Raw genomic sequence first — 12,490 nt, 5'->3', positions numbered from 1 at the left:
TTGCCAGAACTTATTTCTCAATGATGATTCTCTTCAGCACTGTTTTCCTCACTTCCATGATAGCACTAGTTTAGAAGGAGTCAACAACAAACGAACAAATGAAACCTTGACATTCGGCATTGTCACAACATTACTTAGTCTCTTGCTGATGTATTATTTACCAGCAGACTTGAGTCAACAGATTTTCGTTCACTAGGAGGTTTCATATTGGAAGAACAATGCAATATAATTGTGGCATTTCGTCTTATCAAAAAACTACTGTTTTTATCTGACCAAGATATTCACCAAAAGTAAATATGTACTTTACTTGCCAGCAGGTTTCCTCCTTCCAATGGAAAAAGTTTCTAGATTCCTACACATCAAGTTACTAGTCTTCATAAATATTTGAATGAGGACAGACAGTGGGCCATTGTCCGGAAGTATCTAATATAAGTACAATATAGCTTTCCTCAGACAGTGAGTTAGTCACCAAAGACTTGAACCTTTTCGATCCTCTCCACTGTGTTTACAGACGCCTTGCTGTCCATGGCTGTAGAGTCACGTGAATGAAAAAGTTTTTATTGTACCAGTCACATTTCTGTCATTACAATTTTTTAATACCCTACTTACAGCATTCCAAGGGCATGCTATCGTTATAATGCACTTTAACATTATTTTACACGTATATCGTACCTCTTTGTGTAGCCACTTTCCCTCGAACGAAGTCATTCTATGTCAAATTATTTGTTTCCTATAATTAACATCATACACAGAGATTATGAAGGAATTTTACTTTTTACAGTGAGCTACACATTTGAATTTTCATTCTATAGTAACTAAAAAGAGGAGTGAACGTATAATCGCACATTCGACTGTTCACTGTGGAACTTTTTGCGAAAGCAGTGGAAAATATATTAAATGTGAGACTTGGATAATAGTTTCAGCTCCATTACACAGTGTTCCACGACTGTTGTAGTCAATTTATACTGTGGCGTCAATCTTCCGGCTCCTGTAGTTTTCTTTATTTTTCTGAAAAGTTTTCTGGAACATTTAAATGTTTTGTATTATTTTACATCTCTTTTGATAAGCTGTTAAATGAACATCATATCACTAACAGAGAGTAAGTACCGAGTTTTATCTATAAGGCAGCAATATAGGCTAGTGAACAATGTCATTAAATAGAGTGTCGTTGTCTAAAGAGCAGTATGTGCCAGTCGCTGATGTGAAGGTGAAGGGAATCAATGAATTTTTCTCCGTATATTTAGTTTTTTTCATTTCATGACTTGTAATGATAACGACTGATTTCTTCATACTTCCGCCATAAGATTCAATATCACTGAAGCAAACCAGGATTAATTTTGATAAATTCAAAATCAGTATTGAATGAATGAAAAATGCAAGTTCTGAATAACCGACTGCCAAAATTCTTATCATCAAAACAAGTTGTTTTAAAGTAGAAAGAGCAATAATTTTTTCAGATCAAACTCAAAATTATCCCCCAAATCAATTTGCCCTGTGAAATCTTTTTATAATAATATAGTAGTAAGTTACATAATCATCATCCAGAAAGAAGATGTAAACACCGCAGACAATGTCGTATCGGACGTGATATTGTGTACCTCTCCTCTGGGTTGTGAACAGCTTATCCAGTCAGTTAACAAAGCACCTGTAGTTTAACGTGGCATCCGAACCAAGGTCCAAAGCGTTGAAATAAGCAAATTGCTGATGTCATCGGTCCCTAGATTTACACACCTCTTAAACTAACTTATGCTAAGAACAACACACACACCCATGCCCGAGGGAGGACTCGAACCTCCGGCGGGAGGGGCCGAGCAACCCATGTTATGGCGCCTCAAACCTCGCGTTCAATCCACGCGGCGAAATAAGCAAAAGCAACATTAAATGCCAGAAAATTTCATCGGAGTACTTCAAATCTTTGGGTTACGAAACATAAAAATCCCAGAATGTCTTTCATCCTGCCAAGTAGAGAGATTATTCTACATACTATGTATCCATAAGATTTGATCTGAAGTTGCTATTAAAGCGAGTGTAATGAACAGCAGAAATAAAAAATAACGTAGCGATCAAGAGAAGAGTGTACCATTGAGCCAAATATGGTTGTTCCATTGATAACATCAAGATCAAGTATTTACCACATAGAAGGTAGTAAGTAAATATCTTCTTCACTTAACAAGTGATAACTATGTTTTGAATGATAAACTGCCAGAAAGCTGGTCTTTTGTTCATGGAAGAGGAAAACAGCGTACTGTAAGACCTCTTTATCTGCCTTGTGGCTAGCATGGGAGCACCTTGTAGCGTATGCCTTGTCATTCGTGGTGACAATACACCCTGATAAGAACTATGGCCAGCATTCTGTAATGTCTAGGAGAACCTCATCAGTCGCGGTGACTTCAGTGAAATTATCCTCTTTGCCAAGAAGTGTTATTTCTGTTCGTCTAAATACATATTTCCTTCAGTTGCCTTCTGTGCTATACTACAACAGTTCTTACTATGTACAGTCCAAGTTTAATCGAGCTATGTTATTTGGCACTGCAACATGAAGGGGAAAGTTACATCAGTCCTTAGGTTTTGCTCTCCAATGTGTATAAATGACTTACTGGGCGGAGAAAAGATCGATTTGGGCGGAGGGGAATGTGTAGCAGCTTCAGTCAAGTTTTGCTGAGGAAAGGAAATGGTTTACCTTATCTCTTCAGGGTTTGGGAAAGTAAGGGAATGGCTTCCGTACCGAGTACCGACGTTCTTCATGTAACCGTTTCATTTGTCATGGATGCAGTTTCGCCTTATTTTGAGTGAATTATTGTGAGGTTGAAATTGTTGGATGTTATGCAAAACACCATTTTTCCTCAGTACCCGAACATGTTTCGGCACCACTGTGCCGTCATCAGCGGGTTAAATGATTATAAAATCATGTGGATGTCTAGTTTAAACAATATATCATTTCTTTTTGTAAATACCTTTACAATTGGTGTGCATGAACTTTCCTGATCACTTGTGTGTTATTTGCTACAGGCAGTTTGTCATCTGCAACCAAACGATGTTGATGAGAAAGTTTTTTGCTGCGAGTTAACCTATCTTCTACAATATAATTTAGTTTGTCGTGAAGTTTTCGAGCCTATATTCGTTTTACTTACGTTGCTTGCCACACGAAAACGCGAGTAAAAACTAATATAGGCGCGAAAACATCGCGACAGACTACGTTGCTTGCCACACGAAAACGTGACGGGGAGGGGAGGGGGGAGGGAGGGACGGGGTGACGGACTACTCCAGGTCCAGCCTCTCTTTGAAGCTCCTCTTTCTATCCAAAGACACGTCGATTGGTTTACTGGACATATCATTGTGTATTATTTTAATTTCTATTTCCCATCCTGCTACTGAGCGATGTCCTCTATGTTGCGACGTATTTTCCAGCACTGGGCTCCCTTTCGGTCATCTCTGAGAAATGCGTTTGTATTAGGTTCAGAAAGCTAAATTTCACCTCAACAAGCATTGTCTCGTAGAGAGCAGTTCCCTCCTGCCGTGAAGAATTAATTCATTAGGCATGCCAATCAGATGTGATCAGTGATACCTGTTGATGCATAGTCGCTATCAGTTAACCCCCTTTTCATTTTGCAATAAATTTTCTGCGTGGGGGCCATAGTCTTCCTAACCCACGGTTCATAGGGAACAATATGTTTGGCTTTTTATGTTGACTAAGATGCTTAAACTCTGACTACATACTATGTATCCATAAGATTTGATCTGAAGTTGCTATTAAAGCGAGTGTAATCAACAGCAGAAATAAAAAATAACGTAGCGATCAAGAGAAGAGTGTACCATTGAGCCAAATATGGCCGCAGACCCGCTATAAGACTTTTTGTCTTAAGTAACGAAATATGTTCTGCTCAGTGACTTTTTGAAAGAAGGAATATGTTGGCGGGTAAGTCCTACACGTATTTTCAAAAAGCCGTAAGTTGCAATTGTATATTATAACTGTCTTGTACATCCTAGATTTCTTCATTCAGTGAGCGGATGCTGTTTTCCTAACACGCAGGCCCAAAGGGAGAGCCCGAATATCATTGGACGTTGCTCCAAATACATCCGAGCAAAGCAAACAGACTAAATTAGTTAGTTCCACGCTAGGTGATCTAACTAGAAAAATAGCTTTGAGAACTTTGGAGAAACACACGTGGCTACGAGTGTGATGATTCTCACTGTTAATTAATGGCGTTATCACATGGCGAGGCAATACTGAGCACCAGAAGAATTACATAAGTTCGCGCTTACTAGAAAGGTTCAACATTGCAATACGTTTATGAAATTCCAACATAATGCTGGAGGAGAGGACCAGCAACGAAGTTATTAAATTTTTTATTATCTTCCAAGATCCGTGACAGATGCGATAACAGTCATATCTTTGTGGTGACTAGTTTCGGATCATCACGTCCACTTTCGAGGCCATGGTTTGAAAATGGACCTGGTAGTCCGAAACTAATCGCCACAAAAAATGACTATTATTGATCTCTGACGGATCTTGGAAGAAAATAAAGGCCGCAACAAGTAACTGGTGGGCCGAAGTAATTGGTGGCCACTTTCCTCGTTTTGTGGTTAGCAAACATTGCTAGTTTAGGAGTAGATGAAATAATCATAAGATCCACGAATGCGGGAATACAATAAACGGAGGCTGAGATAGAGAGTGCTACATGTAGTAGCTCAGGATGAGGACTTAACAGCAACTCTGTACATCAGATTTACAAAAGTTGGGCTAAGAGTCTAAAAATACTTTGAGACGAGCAGCTCGTTGGCTATATTTGTGATACATTCTGAAAGCTTTTTTTTTTTTGTTTAGATACGATATTACTGTACTTCCTCAAAACTTTTACTATCCTTTTCCTAAATACGTCACATCCAACAGGCCATATGGACAATCGACAAACTGAATTACAGTGAGGTTATCGGTCCACTTTACCGAGCGATATCACGAATATGCAATATCTACTCAAAATAACGACTTCCCAAATGATAAATATTGTATGGCCCATGGCAGTGAACTACTTTAGGAATATAAAATACATTCAGCAAATAACTGAAGACTCGGATGCAATTGCTACTCTGTGATGAAAAGGTTGGCGCAGGAGAAGAATTCGTAGGAGGGGTGGGAGGGGGGGGGGCGCATCAGACCAGTGAGAAGAATTATAAGTCAAAGAAAATATCAAAAGAGTAACATTTTGGTTCTATCATGCCGTTTCATTAGCTTACTGCAAATGGCTATACTATGGGCAAGCTAATAACGTGAAATATATTTATTCTCGAGTTAGAAACAAACAAATATACCGACACAATCAAATGGGGAAATATATTGGGAAAAGACAATAGATGTGGCGAACTCGTATCGTCATACCGCATGTGCCAGAACTGCGAAATCTCCAAGGCACTTGGGGTGGCGCTGAATGTTACTATGCACTATACAAGTTGTTGGACACAGAAGGCACTGAAGCATGTGGCTAGCGTTTTGTTCTTAACCGCATTCTCAATACGTATCAACATTAAACATTTCTTCATATTGTTCTTGGATCTCCCTATTCTTGATCATAATATGTTTAGCGACTTCTGCATCAACTGTTTTCGCTTTGTTCATAAGTAATTTCTGGGATGCTGTCATTCACTTAGGATGATGAGGTGTTTTCGCCTTCCAGCGTTCCAAAGACGCCTTCTCGGGAGGCGCGATAAACTTCTTAGATGATCGTAGGAATCTCTTCCTGGACCTCAGCCGCTGCAGTGGACGTTGTTATGCACCTCTTTAAGCCTTTATCGGCAGCCATTTCTCGGAGTACAGAGGGTGGCGCTACTATAGCTCGGTAACAGAGTCTACCTATTGGAGTAGGCTTGAAGCAACCTGTCTCTGTCATCAACTTGCATGTCTGGTGAACGAAGGTGTCTACCTGACCAGAGAGGTCAGAAAAACCTTTTGCAGTCTCAAGTTTTCATACTAGAAACTAAATGATCCTCGATACAACATATCTAAAAGTCACGTACTAGTTGCAATATTTCGTTTCAGTGTACAAACAACTTTATGCCACTGTCCCATCACAGTACTAGACGATTATTAAAAGTAACTTGCAAATAATGGTTACTGAAATTTATATCATCACATCCGTACCTCAATAGCATTCCAGTTTGGCGGACGTTTTGCTTTCATTTACGAAGTTCACACGCTGCCCTTCCAACTGTAGTTTCCGTTCAGACACTCAGTTGTTGACCTCAGTAAACAAGCATCAATGGATTACAAAATTAGCATACAATTGTATATTGGTCAATGCAAACTTTTCATTAGCAGCTGGTCGTTTGAGCCTATCTGCAATCTTTTTTACCACAGGAATTATCTATTTCTATCAACAATAGAATGATACATAGTACAATGAATGTAATGAACTAAGTTCACATACGCAAACGCCATATGTGGAGCGCATAGACGAACCACAGGGAACTGCTGACGTGTAGTGGCAAACCCCGATTATTCCCAGATGCATGCTTCGGGACTGGCCCTATAGACATGCTGGAAGAGTTCGGAGAAAACCTTCAGCACGTCGGCGTCTACAGGCTGTAGATCAACTCGGAATCGGACGTCGGACGTTTGCTCGTCGGGATGCAATAATTCATGTAAAGTACATGAGCGATGACTCTATAAAGATGTCCCATTTTTAAGGAAAAGTGCAACAATGACGAAAACAGTCTCAAAGAACTTTGTATTAGAAATTAACATGGGTTCACTAGGTTGGCTGAAACAAGAGAACGAATATGATAAAAGGCGAAGAGGTAGCTTTGAGAGATGACAGTGAAAGCAGCAGGGGATACAATCAGCAAAAACACAAGCTCCAGTAGAAATCCTTGAACATCACACGAGATATTGGATTATACTGAAAAACGAGAAAATATATAACCAGTAAATTAACTAGACAAAAGGGAAAAGAGATGTTTAAAAAATGAAATCTAGAGGATGAATAAAAAGCTGTAGTAGTTAGCATAACCATCGGGAAGATAAATGATGTCCCAGGAGGAATAGTCAATATTTAGGGATCTGACAGAATTTCAAAGCAAAAAAAATATCTAATGAACAGTGCTCATAACTCTTAAGGTATGCACTTTAGAGCATGTTTACTAGACTTTTTTGCTTCGAATGATCGTTTCCGTCATATACCTGCATACTGACAATTCCTCTTTGGACACCCTGTGAACGCTAAATGTTGGAAAATTAAAGAAACGTTTGTAGAAAAGAGAGGCAGCTGTTCTTGAATGCCAAGAGCTCATATGGCAAGCCAGTACTAAGCAACAAAGGAAAGACTGAAAGCTGATGGAATATACATATAGAAGGACTATACAAGAAACGTGAGTAGTAGAGAGATGGGAGACATGATGCTGTGGGACGAATTTAACAGAGTACTGAAAGATCTAATTCGAAAACAGCCCCTGGAGTAGATACGTTATTTCCGAATATTGAGATAGTTAGGGGAAGTTATCACGAAAAAACGGTTGCACCTAGTATGCAAGAGATATGAGACAGCTGAAATAACCTCAGACTTCAATACGAACGTGTTTATACTAGTACCAATGAAGGCAGATGCTGGCAGATGTGAATATTACCAAATCATCAGTTAAATGAGTACTTGTTGGAAAATACCGACCCAAATTCCCTTAAAAATAATATGAAAATAAAATAAAATGGAACAAAAATGGAAACGCTTCCTTCGAGGAAGATCAGTCAGTGTCTAGAGAGGTGTAGGAACACGAGAGACAATATTAAATGTACGGTTTATCGACGTAGATGCCTGAAGAAGAAAGAGAAACCTGCGTTTATAGCGTTTGGAGATTTAAAGAAAGATGTGACAATTTTAATTGAATTACTAAATATAGGAGGGAGTAAGTTCGCCACTCGTGGTCTCGCGGTAGCGTTCTCGCTTCCCGAGGATGGCGTCCCGGGTTCGATTCCCGGCGGGTCAGAGATTTTCATCTGCCCCGAGATGAGTGGGTGCTTTTGTGTCGTCTTCATCCCCATTATGGTCGGAGTAAGACAACGGCAAACCGCCTCCATAGGACCTTGCCTAGTACGGCGGTGCGGGACTCCCGCATCGTTCCCCTACGCTCTGTCAAGAAGCATGGGACTTCATTTCCATTTCCAGGAGGGAGTAAAATGTTATCTAAAGCTTATACAGAAAACGCAGCAATTATACTGTCCAGTGTTGTGGACTGGGATCGTCCACTTTGATGAAAATCTCGTTGCCGCTGAAAAATACTAATACAGGTGTCGTGGTAGGACGGATGCATGGTTTGTAGTGTAGCACACACATACTGAAAGTAACACAGAGTAGCGAATCGTAAAATATTTACCCAGCTTAAGTAGCACTGGTCACAGCAATCGTAGGATACAAGTTTAGCCTATCTGTCCAACACTGACTGCAGTTCCATGAACGCAAAGTAAATATTGTTCTCTGATCTAAAGTCGGAAGAAAACTAATTTTCTGTCTTGATTCGAAGAACAATTCCATCTATCAGCACTCAGTTAAATCTCTAGGCAGATGGTCTCTGTCCATATTCATTGTTCTTTTTATATTGAAGACTGACCACTATATATGGGTCATTGTTTCTATCTTGCACGACGACTTGAAGACACGACGAACGTTATGAGGAACTCCCTACCCTGACTCGTACTGACTTGCATCTTGCATCTAACAACTTCTGCCTGTGCACGGTTACTTAAAGGCGTGTCTCTCTTCCCGCTGGCGGTGCCGCTCCAGTGCGCGTGATTGTCGCGGGCAATCTCACTGGTTTGCGCGCAGCGATGTTTCTGTTGCGGGCGGCCGTCCACGTACTTCTGGTACCAAATGTTGCGAACTCTTGTTGTATGGTATCTCAGTACACTATATCCAGTCACATTAAAGTACCACATTTTTCAGCGCGGGCCGCTCCGAAATGAGCAGGGAGGGAGTGAATAAAGTTCTGGAAGGTACCGACAGGGATGTGGAGCCATGTCGACTCCAGTGCCGTGGCCAGCTGTGCTAGGTTTCTCGGTTGAGGATCCATGGCGCGAACAGCCCTATCGAGGTGGTTCCAATGGGATTAAATCGGGAGAGTTCGATTTCCAGGGAAGTAAAGTGAACTCATCCTGGTGCGCTTCGAACCACGCACGTACACTGCGACCTGTGGAACACTCTGCGTTGTCCTGCAGGTAGATGCCGTCGTGTCGGAAAAACAAATTGCATGTTTGTTTTCGTGGTCACCATGGATAGACGCCTACTTGTGTTGATCCATTTTGACTTCCAGAATGACGACATTACCAAGAGAACGCCCTCTGGCCTAGACGCTTCCGACGATTGACGCAGGATATTTGCTTTCAGACACATGAAGCCGTACCCGCCATGAACAGACGTTAGCACGGGTGCGTGAACCAGGAACCTGCTGTGGAGGCCTTTACGCAGCAACGTTCTCAGAACGGTAGTTAGGAAACACTGTTTGTAGCCCATTGGTTCACCTGCGCGGTCAGCTGCTGATCAGTTTTACGTCTGTTCGCCCGTACACATGTGCTCAGACGTCATTCAACTCTGTCATCTACGGCCCTAGGTGCTCCATAGTTGCCTCGGCGCCGATTTTGGGTAGTACAATGTTCGATACACGGAATACTTTAACTGTAGTTGCACACGAACAGTTTACGAACTCAGCCCTTTCAGAAATGCTTGCACCCTGCTCCCGAAATCCAGAGACCAGTCAACGTCACATGACGCGTGCCGTTTTCGCATTACGACAACGGCGTACTGTTTTCCCGCATCCCACAGACAAGCTTTATATAGCCTCAACCTAGTGCTGACACCTCTCGTCTGTGAGTGGTTATTCCGCGTTGGCGTCGAACATAAGCGGTGCTCACATTAACGTGACTGGACCGTATACAACAGTCGAAAGAAGATTTTAGCCTATTCCTCATGTTATTCAGAGTGAACACAGAGCAAGGACTAAAAGAATTGATATGAAAATTTGGAAGGGAAATTAGAGTTCTGGGATAAGTATTCAAAAATGCCGATTACATTGTAATTCTAACAGAGAAAGCAAAACAGTTTGGCAGTTGAGCTGGAGGAAATGGATAGAGTTTTGAAAAAAATATTATACGATTAAGAGCACCAACAAAAGTAAAACATCCGTAATGGATAGTTTTTTAATCAAATCAGGCGATGTTGAGGAATTTAGGTAATAGAATGAGGTACTACGATTAGCGGACAAGTTTTACTGTTTGGGCAACAAAATAACTGGTGATGGTCAAAGCTGGGAAAATATAAAATGTGGCTCTGAGCACTATGCGACTTAACTTCTGAGGTTATCAGTCGCCTAGAACTTAGAACTAATTAAAGATAACTAACCTAAGGACATCACACACATCCATGCCCGAGGCAGGATTCGAACCTGCGTATAAAATGCGTATTTTCAATAGCAAGAACAGGTCTTCCGGATAATAGAAATATTTTAACAACATTATTTCATCCATTAAGGTTAGATAACATCGCAGCAGTTTTCGTAAATCACGTCGTAGGAAATACTGTAATCAGCCACAAGTTTTACAAATTATTTTATTGTACCGCTATTAGTTTCGGGCCTGAGTCCACCAACGCTAGCGTTGATTTCTTGGCAAGTTTTACATTTGTATCTTCATGAAAAGTTCTCCTTTACTCACTTGATTCTCTTTTTCGATCCATGTTGATCTATGAGCTAAACTAAATACCAGATGAATTTAGTTTAGTATAGTTGTATTTAGTTTAGCTCACAGGTCAACACGGATCTGAAAAGCCAATCTCGCCTCTCTTTTATAATACACGATGTTATGGGTATACATGCACTTACTGTGGTCATTATTACCTTAACATATACCCATTTCAGCGCGTAATTCTTTTCATTGCCTCTAACAGTTTTCCCACAAATATGTCACATAATTTACTACAGGATGTTTTCTCCATGGTCATAATAGCACCAATAAGTGGACTGTGCCTATCAGTACAGACTAAATGTTTTGCGTCCTTGCATTCACACTTCAACACCTTATCTGCAGCCCTGGAGACAATAAGCTTCAATGGCTTGTTCTTGCCGCAAGTACTTAGAGTCGCTAACCAAACTAAAAACATACTACTCGTAATAGCTACAAGTATCAGTCTACAAATATTGATATAATGTTGTTCAGTACACCGCCGTCAGTCGCCAATAAAAACTTGTGCACTTATACCACTAACATCCTGTATGTAAAGGAGAGCTTTTCATGAAAACAAATGTAAATCCTGCCAAGCAATCAATGCTACCATCTGATGGGCTCAGGCCCAAAACTATTAATGGTGCAACCAAATCATTTCTAAAGAAATTCGTGCCTGGTTGCAGTATTTTCTACAGTATAATATTTAAACATTTTGTTAAGTTTTTTTCTGAAGATATATGAAGTCTTGTGTTTTTTTGAAATGACAGATGATAAATGATACAGCTAACGATGGTAGCTTTTGAAATGTGTTGCTACAGATGACTGCTAATGATTGTACGAAGTGGTATCGAACGGGAGGGAAAAAATTGACTGAAAAAGGGGATTGATTGATAGTACACCTGCTAAGGTATCAAGGTATAATAAAGTTGGAAATAGAAGAAAGTGTGGAGGGCAAAAACTGTAGAGGGAGGTTGATGTTGGTTACGATAATCTGGTTCGAGCGGATGTAGGATGCAGTCGTTATGCAGAGGTGTAGATACATGCATGGGATAGATTAATGAGGCGAGCTGCATCAAACCAGTCTTTGAATTGAACACTATAACAGAACAACAAAACATCACTGCACTTGGAATAACTAGTGACCTCAAGGCCGACTCTGTTCACACATACTGCTTCACACTGTATATACACGGTGTAAAGCAGGTAAATGTGCAGATATTTCTATTGATAACTGATGACGATGTACTGAACAACATTATATAAGTATTTATGTCATTTGCGGTCTAATAATTATGGCTGTTACAAGTCCTATGTTTTTAGTTTGGGCTGAACTCCAAAGTACATGCTGCACGAGAAAGCTATCTAAGTTCATTTTCCGCCTGGCATTATTCATTTCGTGGCCCAAGTATAGCCATGCAGAAAACATCAGGTCACAGAGTTTGTAACGTGTTCTTGGGAAGACAGTTCAATGCAGAGAAAAAAAAACCAACACAATGATATGTGTACATATTAAGATATCATATATAAAAATATCTTCACTTACACATTTCACACTAAGTATCGCCACTTGGAGAGATTGCTCTCTACTTTGGCGAACCCCACCTGTTTTTATCTGAGGGAACATTATGTGAGAGAAACGAACGTTTCCTTGTAGCACCAAGGAGGTCATCCTACAATGTGGTATGTGCCCATTTTTGACGGTGTATATGAACCTTTATTCTATCTAATGCGTGATGTTGCCTGATCACTCTCTGCAGGCCAATCTCCTGTAACAATACTTGTCTTGAGTGG

This window comes from Schistocerca americana, chromosome 3, assembly GCF_021461395.2.
Source record: "Schistocerca americana isolate TAMUIC-IGC-003095 chromosome 3, iqSchAmer2.1, whole genome shotgun sequence".
Taxonomy (NCBI): Eukaryota; Metazoa; Arthropoda; class Insecta; order Orthoptera; family Acrididae; genus Schistocerca; species Schistocerca americana.
The sequence above is the reverse complement of the archived record's forward strand: the minus strand, read 5'-3'. Positions refer to the sequence as shown.